The sequence below is a fragment of the Tamandua tetradactyla genome, chromosome 8 (assembly GCF_023851605.1).
Source record: "Tamandua tetradactyla isolate mTamTet1 chromosome 8, mTamTet1.pri, whole genome shotgun sequence".
Lineage (NCBI taxonomy): Eukaryota > Metazoa > Chordata > Mammalia > Pilosa > Myrmecophagidae > Tamandua > Tamandua tetradactyla.
The window spans coordinates 15,070,744-15,083,934 of record NC_135334.1 but is presented as its reverse complement, the minus strand read 5'-3'; the positions used below and the strand labels follow the sequence as shown (position 1 = coordinate 15,083,934).

Sequence of the window (13,191 nt, the reverse complement as noted above, 5' to 3'; positions counted from 1 at the left end):
TCTAATCTTTGTTATTTCTTTCCTTTTTCTTGCTTTGGGATTAGTTTGCTGTTCTTTATCCAGTTCTTCCAAGTGGACAGTTAATTTCTGCATTTTTGCCTTTTCTTCTTTTCTGATATAGGCATTTAGGGCAATAAATTTCCCTCTTAGCACTGCCTTTGCTGCATCCCATAAGTTTTGATATGTTGTGTTTTCATTTTCATTCGCCTCGAGGTATTTGCTAATTTCTCTAGCAATTTCTTCTTTGACCCACTCGTTGTTTAGGAGTGTGTTGTTGAGCCTCCACGTATTTGTGAATTTTCTGACACTCCGCCTATTATTGATTTCCAACTTCATTCCTTTATGATCCGAGAAAGTGTTGTGTATGATTTCAATCTTTTTAAATTTGTTGAGACTTGCTTTGTGACCCAGCATATGGTCTATCTTTGAGAATGATCCATGAGCACTTGAGAAAAAGGTGTATCCTGCTGTTGTGGGGTGTAATGTCCTATAAATGTCTGTTAAGTCTAGCTCATTTATTGTAATATTCAAATTCTCTGTTTCTTTATTGATCTTCTGTCTAGATGTTCTGTCCATTGATGAGAGTGAGGAATTGAAGTCTCCAACTATTATGGTAGATGTGTCTATTTCTCTTTTCAGTATTTGCAGTGTATTCCTCATGTATTTTGGGGCATTCTGATTTGGTGCATAAATATTTATGATTGTTATGTCTTCTTGTTTAATTGTTCCTTTTATTAGTAGATAGTATCTTTCTTTGTCTCTTTTAACTGTTTTACATTTGAAGTCTAATTTGTTGGATATTAGTATAGTTACTCCTGCACTTTTCTGGTTGTTATTTGCATGAAATATCTTTTCCCAACCTTTCACTTTCAACCTATGTTTATCTTTGGGTCTAAGATGTGTTTCCTGTAGGCAGCATATAGAAGGATACTGTTTTTTAATCCATTCTGCCAGTCTATGTCTTTTAATTGGGGAATTCAGTCCATTAACATTTAGTGTTATTACTGTTTGGGTAATACTTTCCTCTACCGTTTTCCTTTTGTATTATATATATCATATCTGATTTTCCTTCTTTCTACACTCTTCTCCATACCACTCTCTTCTGTCTTTTCATATCTGACTCTAGTGCTCCCTTTAGTATTTCTTGCAGAGCTGGTCTCTTTGTCACAAATTGTCTCCGTAACTTATTGTCTGAAAATGTTTTGATTTCTCCCTCATTTTTGAAGGACAATTTTGCTGGAAATAGAAGTCTTGATTGGCAGTTTTTCTCTTTTAGTAATTTAAATATATCATTCCACTGTCTTCTTGCTTCCATGGTTTCTGCGAGAAATCTACACATAGCCTTATTGGGTTTCCCTTGCATGTGATGGATTGTTTTTCTCTTGCTGCTTTCAAGATCCGCTCTTTCTCTTTGACCTCTGACATTTTAACTAGTAAGTGTCTTGGAGAGTGCCTATTTGGATCTATTCTCTTTGGGGTGCACTGCACTTCTTGGATCTGTAATTTTAGGTCTTTCAAAAGAGTTGGGAAATTTTCAGTGATAATTTCTTCCATTAATTTTTCTCCTCCTTTTCCATTCTCTTCTCCTTCTGGCACACCCACAACACGTATATTTGTGCACTTCATATTATCATTCAATTCCCTAAGCCCCTGCTCAAATTTTTTCATTCTTTTCCCTATAGCTTCTGTTTCTCTTTGGATTTCAGATGTTCCATCCTCCAGTTCACTAATTCTAACCTCTGTCTCTTGAAATCTACCATTGTAGGTTTCCATTGTTTTTTTCATCTCTTCTACTGTATCTTTCCTTCCCATAAGTTCTGTGATTTGTTTTTTCAGACTTTCCATTTCTTCTTTTTGTTCATCCCTTGCCTTCTTCATGTCCTCCCTCAATTTATTGATTTGGTTTTTGAAGAGGTTTTCCATTTCTGTTCGTATATTCAGAATTAGTTTTCTCAGCTCCTGTATCTCATTTGAGCTGTTGGTTTGTTCCTTTGACTGGGCCATATCTTCAATTTTCCTGGTGTGATTTGTTATCTTTTGCTGGCATCTGGGCATTTGATCAGATTTCCCTGAGTGTGGGACACAGCAGGTTGAAAGACTTTCCTGTGAAGTCTCTCGGCTCTGTTTTTCTTATCCTGCCCAGTATGTGGTGCTTGTCTGTCTGTGGGTCCCACCAGCAAAAGATGTTGTGGCTCCTTTCACTTTGGAAGACTCTTGCTGCTGGGTGTGTGGTGGAGACAGAGGAAATGTTGTAGGCTGGTTTTAATGGCTTCAAATTGTGAAGTCCTGGGATCTGAATTCCTTGCGAGAGGGATTCCACCTGAGTTTCGTTTCACCCCTCCCACGGGGAAGGTTCAAGTGGTAGAGAGCCCTGAAAGCAGCCTGTTTCTGCGTTCGGTGCAGTTGCAACCTGTGTAATCCCAGCATTGAGCCCAGAGGCAACCAAGCCTCCATAGAAACAGCTGCAGAAGGCTCTGTTTCACCCCCTTTTCTCTTTTTAAGTTAGTCCAATAGATGACTTCCACCTTGATCAGGTTTGCCTGAGCTGAGGGCCTGTTTTTAGTAGTCAGGAGTTGTTTATTAATGCCACTATTGGTGTTAGGTTGGACTCAGTCTCTACTACTGTTGGAGACTCTTTCCTTTCCCTCCGGGAAGTCACCTGTGGGGGAGAGGCGCCAGTTGCCAGCTGCCACGGCTTGGGGAACCACTGATCCAAGGCTCCCAACTGGCCCAGGAAGCCATGTGTGTGGGAGGGGCGCTGGTCGCTGGCCACTGAGGCTTGGGGAACTGCTGATCTGAGGCTCCCACCTGGCCCGGGAATCCACATGTGTGGGGGGGCGCTGGACGCCGTGGCTTGGGGGAACCGCTGATCCAAGGCTCCCAGCCGGCCCGGGAAGCCGCATGTGTGGGAGGGGCACCGGTCGCCGGCTGCCACGGCTTGGGGAACCGCTGATCCAAGGCTCCCAGCCAGCCCAGGAAGCCACACGTGGGGGAGGGGCGCCAGTCGTCGGCCACCAGGGCTTGGGGAACCACTGATCTGAGGCTCCCAGCCAGCCCGGGAAGCCACGCATGGGGGAGGGGTGCCGGTCACCGGCCGCCGTGGTTTGGGGAACCACTGATCTGAAGCTCCTAGCTGGCCCAAGAAGCTGCCCATGAGGGAGGGGTGCCAGCCGCCAGCCGCCGCGGCTTGGGGAACTCGCCTCTCCGAGTCTCTCAGCTGGACTGGGAAGGAGGGAGGGAGGGGCGCCAGCTGCCAGCCACCGCAGCCTGGGGAAACGCGCACCGCTCGGGGACCTCATTGCAGCAGAGTCTCGCAGCCGGTCCAGCTGGTCCAGACTGGGGTACACTGTGTGTCCGATCTCTGTCGTGGCTCCGGGAACTGTTATGTACTGTTTCTAGTTATTTAGTAGTTGTTCTGGAGGAGGAACTAAGACGCGTGCACCTGACTAAGCTGCCATCTTCTCCAGAAGTCCCCGCCATCTTCCCCAAATTAATTTGAACCCAGAGGCCTGGAGCAACAGCTACATGCTTCTCAGATATTTCTGGGTCTTTTTCTGTACACCTTGGTAGGTATTATGTTACACAGGAGGGTCCTGAGGACGGGAAGTTAATGACTTGCCCAAGATCACACAGCTGTTTGAGTGAATCTGGGGTGACTCTGTTATCTATGTTCTTTCGACTTCTTAAAATGACATGGTGGGGGTAAGGGGCGCCTCTTCTAGTATCTTTATCTGCCTTTGGTAGTAGGGTGATGTTGGCCTCATAGAATGCACTAGCAAGTGCTCCCTCCTCTTCATCTTTTTGGATGAATTTGAGCAGAATTGACAGTAATTCTTGGAGTGTTTGCAGTATTCACCTGTAAAGCCATCTGGTGCTGGGCTTTACTTTGTTGGGAGGTTTTGATGCTGATTCAATTTCTTTACTTGTAATTGGTTTGTTGAGATCTATTTCTTTTAGAATCCATGTAGGTTGTTTGTGTGTTTCTGGGAATTTGTCCATTTTATCTAGGTTGTCTAATTTGTTGACATACAGTTCTTCATAGTATCCTATTATATTCCTTTTTATTTCTGGGCTGTCAGTAATAATGCCCCTCTCATATTTCTGATTTTATTCATGTCTTCTCCCTTTCATTTTGTCAGTCTAGAGTCAATTTTATTGATTTCTACCAAAATCAATGCTTATTGGTTTCACTTTTAATTTCTTCTTTGATCAATTGTTTCTTTAATAGTCTGTTATCTAACTACCATATAGTTGTTGATTTTCTAGTTCTCTGCCTGTTATTGAGTTCCAACCTTTCTGTGTTTTGGACAGAAAAGATGTTTTTTATAATTTCAATCTTTACGAATGTACTGAGAATTCTTTTGTGGCTGAATATATGGTCTATCCTGGAGAATAAATCATATGTACTTGGAGAATAAATCATGTGTATTCTGCTGTTTTTCAGTACAGTGCTTTCTATATGCTGATTAGGTCTAGATCATTTAACATATTATGAAAATTCTCTATTTCCTTATTGATTTTTTGTCTAAATGTTCTATCTATTGATGAGAGTGGAGCATTGAAGTTTTCAACTATTGTTGTATAAGTGTCTACTTCTCCCTTCAGTTTTGCCTGTTTGCCTCATGTATTTTGGGGCAGCATGAATAGTTGTATAAGTACTTATTATTATAATTTCTTCTTGGTGGATTGACCATTTTATTAATATTTAGTGTTATTCTTTATCTCTTGTAACAGCTTTTAACTTAAAATCTATTTTGTCTGGTATTTGTATAGCTATACTTGCTGTTTTTTGGCTAGTGTTTGCCTGAATTATCTTTTGCCATCCTTTCACTTTCAACCTTTTTATATCTTTGGTCTGAGATGAGTCTCTTGTAAATAACATAGAATTGGGTTGTATTTTTATATCCATTCTGCCAATCTGTGTTTTTTGTTTCAGAAGCTTAATTCATTTACCTTCAGTATTATTACTGTAAAGACAGTACTTCAGCCATTTCATCCTCTGGTTTTTATATATCTGCTTTCTCTCTCTTTTTCTTTATTGCAGCTTATCTTTCTGCATATCTGATCTTTTGCAATGTCATTGATTGGGACATGTCTCATTTTTGTTTCTGTATATATATTAAATACTTTCTTTATAGTTACCCTGGAATTTTTATTTCACACCTATATCTATAACCTATTAACTAGAAAAGATACCAACTTAGCTTCAGTAGCTTACATGTTCTCTGCTATGATATCATCCTTTACCCCTCTTTATGTTATTTCTGCCCTACATTACACAGAGAACTATAAAATTTTGGGAAAAGAAATAAAAGAAGATCAAAATAAACAGACAGCTCTCACTCATGGATTAAATATTGTAAGGATGTCAATGCAACCCAAATGCTTTACAGATTCAATACAATCTAAATTGAATTCCAATGTCTTACTTTGCACAAATGGAAAAATCAATCATCAAATTTATTTGGAAGGGTAAGAGTCCTCAAATAGCCAAAACCATCTTGAAACAATGAATGAAATTGGAAGACTCACATTTCCTGACATTAAAATTTATTATAAAACTACAATGGTCAAAAGAGCATGCTACTGTCACAAGGATAGATAGATAGACCAATGAAAGCAAATCGAGAGTTCAGAAATAGACACTCACATTTATGACCAACTTTTTTATTTTTTTATTTTTTTGCATGGGCAGGCACCAGGAACAGAACCCAGGTCTCCAGCATGGCAAGTGAGAATTCTGCCACTGAGCCACTGCCCTGATCAACTGCTTTTTAACAAAGCTGCCAGTCCATTGAATAGGGAAAGAATAGGTTCTTCAAACAATGACACTGGGAGAACTGAATATCCATATGTGAAAGAATGAAAGAGTACCCCTATCTGATACCATATACAAAATAAACTTAAAATGGATCATGTACCCTAAAACTCCTGGAAGAATATGTAGGGATCCATCTTTTGGATTATTGCTAAGACTTTATACCCAAAGCACAACCATCAATAAATAAATAAATAAATGGGGCCTTCTCAAAATTTGTGCATCTAATGACTTTATCATGAAACCGAAAAGACAACCTACTCAATGGGAGGAAATACTTGAAAACCGCATATCTGATAAGGTTTAATATCCATAATATATTTTTAAAAAAGCTGTACAACTCAACAATAAAAAGACCAACAACTTAATTTTTAAATGTGTATCAGACTTGAATAGACATTTCTCCAAACAAGATAAACAAATGGCCAAAAAAAAAAAACACATGTAAAGATGCTCAGCAACATTAGCTATTAGGGAAATGCAAATAAAAAACATAATGAGATACCATTTCATACCAACTAGAATGGCTATTATTATAAAAGAACAAATTTACAAGTTTGGAGAGGATGTGAAGAAATAGGAACACTCATTCATTGATGGTGGTAATGTAAAATGATACAGCTGCTATGGAACACAGTTTTGAGTCCCTCAGAAAGCTCAGTATAGAATGACCATATGACCCAGAAATCTCACTACTAGGTACATACCCCAGAGAGTTGAAAGTAAAGACTTGAGCAGATGTTTGCACACCGATGTTCATAGTGACATTTGTCACAACTGCCAAAACATGGACATCACCCATGTGTCCATTAATAAATGAGATTATTTTTAAAATATGGCATATACATGCAACAAAATATTATTCAGCATTAAAAAAAGAATGAAGTCCTGACTCATTCAACAATGTGGAGGAACTTTGAAGACATCATGTTGAGTGAAATAAGCCAGATAGAAAAGACACATATGCATGATTGCACTGATATGAAATACTTAGAATAAGAAAACTCACAGACTCAGACTCTAGAATATAGGTTACCAAGGGCTGGGTTGGGGGAAGTTAATGCTTAAATTGAACAGAATTTCTATTTGGGTTGATTGTAAAGTGTGGAAATGGATGGTGGAAATGGTAGCACAGCACTGTGAATGAAATCAGCAGTACTAAATAATATATGTGAATGTGGTTAAAAGGGAAAATTTCAGGTCACATTTAAGTTATTAGAATAAAAATTAAAAGAGACAACAGAGAACTATACAACACATTGAACCATATAATAAATGATGGATTATAGTTAATATTACAATTATAAAAATGTTCTTTCATGAATTTTGACAAATATACTGCACCATAAAACAAATAAATACATACATACACAAATAGACATAGGCAAAAAAATAAAAAACCTGGAAATTATTATCCATTCCACTTGAATAAGAACACCTTCAAATTCTTCTAATTGATTGAAGCAGAAAAGACTTTACCACCTGTAATTTTTTAATCCCTTGTGAAACTATTTTAGGTAAAAAGAGAATATGCAACTGAGATTTCAGATTTGAAATTGTAATAGTTATAATAAAATAATATATCAAAATTTATTGGCTGCATTTAAATGTTTTCAATAAGAAAATCAGATCAATAAACACTTCAAATAGATGAAAGATTGAAATATATAAATTAAATTTCCTGGTCAAAAAACAAAAACTGAAAAAGAACAACAAAAAAAAAGAACCCAAATATAGCATAAATAAATAATAAAGATAAAATCAGAATATTATCAGGGAATGGAGAAATGGTAGATATATCCAATAAAGTTGTAGTTGATATACAAAATGTTAAACCACCAGCTAAGTTGAAGAAAAAACAGACTGTACAAATATATAATAATAAATGAGAGGGAAAAATTAACTTATATAAAAAACAAAATAGTTTTCTTTGAAGAACTCTATGTAAATCAATTTGAAAACAGAGATTAAAAAAATTTCTTAGGAAAATAAGGATCAATAATTTCTTAGGGAAATTTTTATTAGAAATAGAAACTTAAACCAATTTTAAGAGGATTCTACAAGAGCCTTCAAATTTTAATTAGTCCCACTCTATAAATTGTTCCACTATTTGAGAATGAAGTAAAACTTTCTAATTCCTCTTAAAAGCATGGGTAGCAAGGCTATTTCTGTATGTAAATCAAAGTATTCCCTAGTTCTGTTTGCAGAAATCCTAGAAGCAAAACAACTCCAGTAGCAATAAGTGTACCTTGTACTCAGATCTTGACTTCTAAATGCCATTTTTCAGTAAAAGGAACCAGAGAAGTATGAAGAAATGGCTTATTCAAGGCATGATTGTTACTAGAATAGATTGGGTTGCAAAAAAGTAAGGAAGTGCTAAAGGAATTAGGAGACATGCTGAAAGGACATGAGCCATTCTGAAGGAGTTCCCAATGGCTAAGGATGAAAGAGTTTGAACAGTTAAAAAGCAAAGCAAAACAGTGATGGTAATGCATTAAAACTTAAATATAAAATACTTATCCATGAGTCCATATTTATATTTTAATAAATAAACTGATAGATGATGGACAGATAGGTAGATATATAGATAGGTAGATGAGAGGTAGATTAATTGACTGGTGATTAATAGGTAGATGGATAGACAGATGATAAACAGGAAAGAAGGCAATTCTTCCTTATACTACATCAAATTAATACGTGTAGATGGAATGAAGAAAAAAATCATCATTTGACAAACACCTTAATAATAAATGTTTCAGGTTGTAATTACGAGTGGATGCTAAAGTGAGTGAGTAAAAGAAAAGATCAAAAACAGGATATCTGTCTACCCAATACACATATCCCCCCAAATAATTTAAGTTACAAAGGAGAAAATAAAAACTTTACAGTGGAGAAGCCTAATCCACTTTAGCTAAATGAGGAAAGTTATGATTCTCAGTGATGATACACGATATGACTAACAAGGGCACAACAACACTTCTTGGGTATTCTTGCCAAAAATGCACAAGCTGAAATTATGCAGACAATTAAGACAAATCTAAACCGAGGGATATATTATGAAATGATTGGTTAGTATCATTAAAAGAGTAAATGTCATGTAAGACAGAGAAGACTGAGAAACTGTCCTAAATTGCAGAAAATTAAAAAGACATAGCAATTGCTGTGTGAGGTACTGGATTGTCTCAAGAATAAAAAATAAGGGGGTAGAAAGAAAGGACATAAATTGGAACAATTGATGTTGTCTGAATAAGGTAAAAATATTCAGAGATAAATTCTCAAGTGATTCTAGGAACATATTTTATTATCATTAATATAAACCATTTTTTTTTCATGACAAACCTCTTGATAAGTAAAGCAATGGCTAAAAAATTTCACCAAAAAATGTGCAGTAATTTTCTTCAAGTGTCAAATTACAAAATTCACCATAGGAATGATATACTCTTTTGCAAAATATTTGACATCATTATAGGTAGTAATAAATGCAATTTTTGTAATGTCAACCATCTCTGCCCTTATTATACCCTGAGATAAAGGTTATCTCTCATCTAATCAACCTCTGTTAATGTTGTTTTGAGAATTAAAGGTTGAGTAGTAAGTAAACTCTTCAATATTGAATACACAGGTAAGTTCGATGCTCTCAGCAGCAGGTGGCATGTGGTAGAGTTTGGAAATTCTCATAGGGGAACAGGAAAGTAAGAATGATGAAAGGAGTGGTGGTAAGAAAAATAGAACAAAAAGATAAGATTCAGAGAAACTGCATGCACAGTTTGTAATGAAAGAATTTCTTCAATCTGGTTGCTGAGACAAGAAATGATATTGATAAGAACGAAAGGTTTCTGTACTATTCAGTACTCATGAGTTGACATGAGTGGACTGTAGCTGAATTATTACCCCAGGTGATAGGAACTTGCCATATTTGCATGCACAGGTAGGAAGAGACCACAGTACCTCTGCTATGTCTAAAGACAATCCCAGATAGCACAAGTACTTCTTTTAATTATTTGGAGACACTTTTTTCCAATGGGTGAATAAATTTTCAAAAGTAACAAACACATATGGCCTAGGCAAACTATTTTCTAAAACTAGAGCTTATGTGAAAATCAAGCAGGTTGATATTAGGGTTAGGGAATGCGAATGAGTTATGGCTTAAGGGTAAAAGGGAAAAAATTAGACATGATAAACATCTAGGAAATAAAACAAGAAAATCAGCAAAGATAAAATTTACAATGCCTCAACATTGAATAGACATTTGAAAAAGGTTAAAATAGTAATTATTAAAGTTACCTTAGAAAACACTTAAATCATCAGTTGTTACATGCTATCTCAGTTGCAAGGATTGCTATGACAAAAACTTTGCAGTGGTTTGGCTTACCCAACAATAATTTATTGTCTCATGTTTTTGAACACCAGAAGTTCAAAACCAAGTTCCCCACAAGCCATGCGCTCTCCTGGAGTCTGGCATCTGCTGTCATCTGTCTGGCATTCCTGGGTATCTTTAACTTGCATCTCTGTCTCTGCCCCTGTCACATGGCGGTCAGGCTTATTTTCTGGCTTCTGCTTCCTGTCTTTTATGACTTCTGGCCTCTTATACTGACTGCATCCAAATTCCTCTACTTACAGGACAGAGGCCCACCTGGTTGAATTTGGCTTCATCTAAATAGTATCTCTGAAGATTCTACTCACAAAGGACACCATACTGTAATAACAACATCTTCAAAGGCTCTATGTAAAACTCCATGTATAAAAGCACGGATTAAGACCTGAACCTATCTTAGGGAGGACAAAATTCAACCCCCAGCAGACCAGAATAAGGATTTTTACACTGGTCCTCTTTTCCCTGTATTCTCCAAAAGAAAAATAATCTAACATCCTATTATAGAAAAGACTAATTAGTCAAAATTTTTTTCAAATTAAAATGACTTCACTATCTGTATTTGTGGTTTTATAGCTTAAAATCTATATGGAATAATACATGGAAGTCAACAAACAAGGGCATGAGTTACACATGTTCAGGTACTCCAGCACTACGACTGCAACAATTCTTTAACAACAAATACAAAAATCTTCATCCTACCCAGAGTATGATTTCCCACAAGGGAGAAGTTAGGAGTGGGTAAAGGATTTCACTTTCCCATCACTTTATGTTCCAAATTGTAACTGGTTTTATTTACAACTCACTGTTTTATCTCCTGAAGTTCCTATTCTTTTCCACCTGATTTCTAAAAAATGTGACAAGACACCTTTCTCCTTTATTCCCCAAAGAACTACTAACACATAGTCGTTGCGAACTCTAAGTTTTCTTACAGCTTTATGGATAGTGGAGGATGACGACAGCACACTTCACACTAGACACATATTCAGGGCGACATGCAGTTTCTAAAGGCTCAATGACCATTTGCCACGTAGGACCTCACATTACTGTCCACATGTCTCTTTCCATCCCAGTCTGATGACATATCACTGATCTCTTTCCTCTCCCATCTACATATTCTCCTAAATACAAGCACCATCAAACATTCCAAATTCATTTTACCTTATTATGCAGGAAAACTTGGTTTTCTATTTGAGACAATCATTTCTAAACTATGCTAAATCTACAAACCTACTCTTTGCAACAAAAGGAAGCATCAAAAAATGGCAGAACTCCATTCTGAGAGAAAGAAATTCTCCTGGTATAAAGTATAGTCTACTTTCCCAAATGCAAAAAATATTTCATGTCTACTGAAATAAGAAATAATCAAGTAAAATAGCAGCAATGCATTTGACAAGGAACAATAGATTTAATTCAGGACACTAAAGTTTATTTAAGGATATTTTATTGAGAAGCTGGGTGACTTTAAATTAATCATTAATATTTCCGGGTTTCACTTTTCTATCCAGCAACAAACATATAACAACTATCCAGTAAAGATTTTTTTGTGTAAATAAAATAAAAGTGCTTTGCAAAACAAGCCTAGTACATCATGTGTACATCAGTGGTTATTATTCTTGATCATCTCTATGGAACTTTCATTCTCTGTGAAACACTGACATTTGAAGGAAGCATACTGCTGCAAGTGGAGGGAGGAAAACTGGGAGTGGTGACATATCCTTTGATTCATGCTTCCAAGGCCACATTCCAACTGTCACATGCAGAAAGTCACCAAGTGTTTCTTCATCCAATCACTGCAGAAACATTCATCTTATTATCAGTCAAGACATAAGTATGTTCAACCCCCCCACAGACAAAAAAATCATATAAAAAGTCCTTCTTTAAAGTTATTCTCAACAAACAAATAAAGGGAGGAGAAGAAATTGTACAGATGATGAAGAACAGAACACCTACTCTAACAAAGTGGAAATAAATTATTGAACAAAAGCTCAAACTTCCTTCAGCATTCAAACCAAGAAATAGAATAAGAAAGCAGCCGACAAGTGTATTGCAAATAATCACATTAAACGTCCCTGTCCTGAAACTCCCTGCAAAAGAGATTCCACTTCTAATGAAAACTTTCTTCTATGAAGATTTTTCTCATGGCAAGTTTAACATCTTTGTTCATTAAACTGTAGATTAAGGGGTTCATCACGGTAACCACATTTTTGGGTGTAAAAGACAGAATAGTTCTTTTTCCCACATTCACAGATTCGACAGTAGATGTCTGCAGATGCACAAATACATGTGATCTGAAGAACAGAGAAACAGCCATTATGTGAGAACTGCAGAATCTGAAGACTTTGGACCTGCTCTCAGGGGAATTGATGTGTAAGATGCTGCAGAGAAACCACAAGAGACAAAGATAGTGAGACTGGTCATGATGATATTGGCACTTCCCACAATGAATTGCACCAGCTCAAAAATAAAAGTACTTGTGCAGGAGAGCTGGAGCACAGGGAGGATGTCGCAGAAATAATGGTTGATGGTGTTGGCATCACAGAAGGTCAGTCTCCACATGCTTCCAGTGTGGGCCATAGTACCGGAAAATATAATCAAGTATGAACCAAAGATAAGGTTGGAGCACACTTTAGATAGCATGGCAATGATACACAAAGGTGGGTTACAGATGGCCACATAGCAAATATAGGCCATGGAAGTCAGAACATAAACCTCAGAGATGACAGAAAGGCAGAAGAAATAAACATGTGTCATGCACCCCTAGTAGGAGATAATATTCTTCTTTGATAAAAAGTTAATCAGTATTTTGGGTGTAAAAAACAGAGGAATAACAGAGGTCCATGAATGACAAGTTAAACAGGAAAAAGTATATGGGGGTGTGAAAGTGGGAATTCAGCCCAAGTAGGGTAATCAAACCCAGGTTTCCCTGAATAGTGATAATATACATCACTAGAAACAACAAAAAAACTGAGTGATCAGAGATCTGTGTGATCTGTTAAAC

The 13,191-nt window shown here is 36.9% G+C and overlaps 1 pseudogene; it reads right to left on the bottom strand.

Annotated features, from left to right (window-relative positions):
• Positions 1-12,297: 12,297 nt before the first annotated feature.
• LOC143644991 (olfactory receptor 8B3-like) lies at positions 12,298-12,884 on the bottom strand (annotated as a pseudogene).
• Positions 12,885-13,191: the final 307 nt, after the last annotated feature.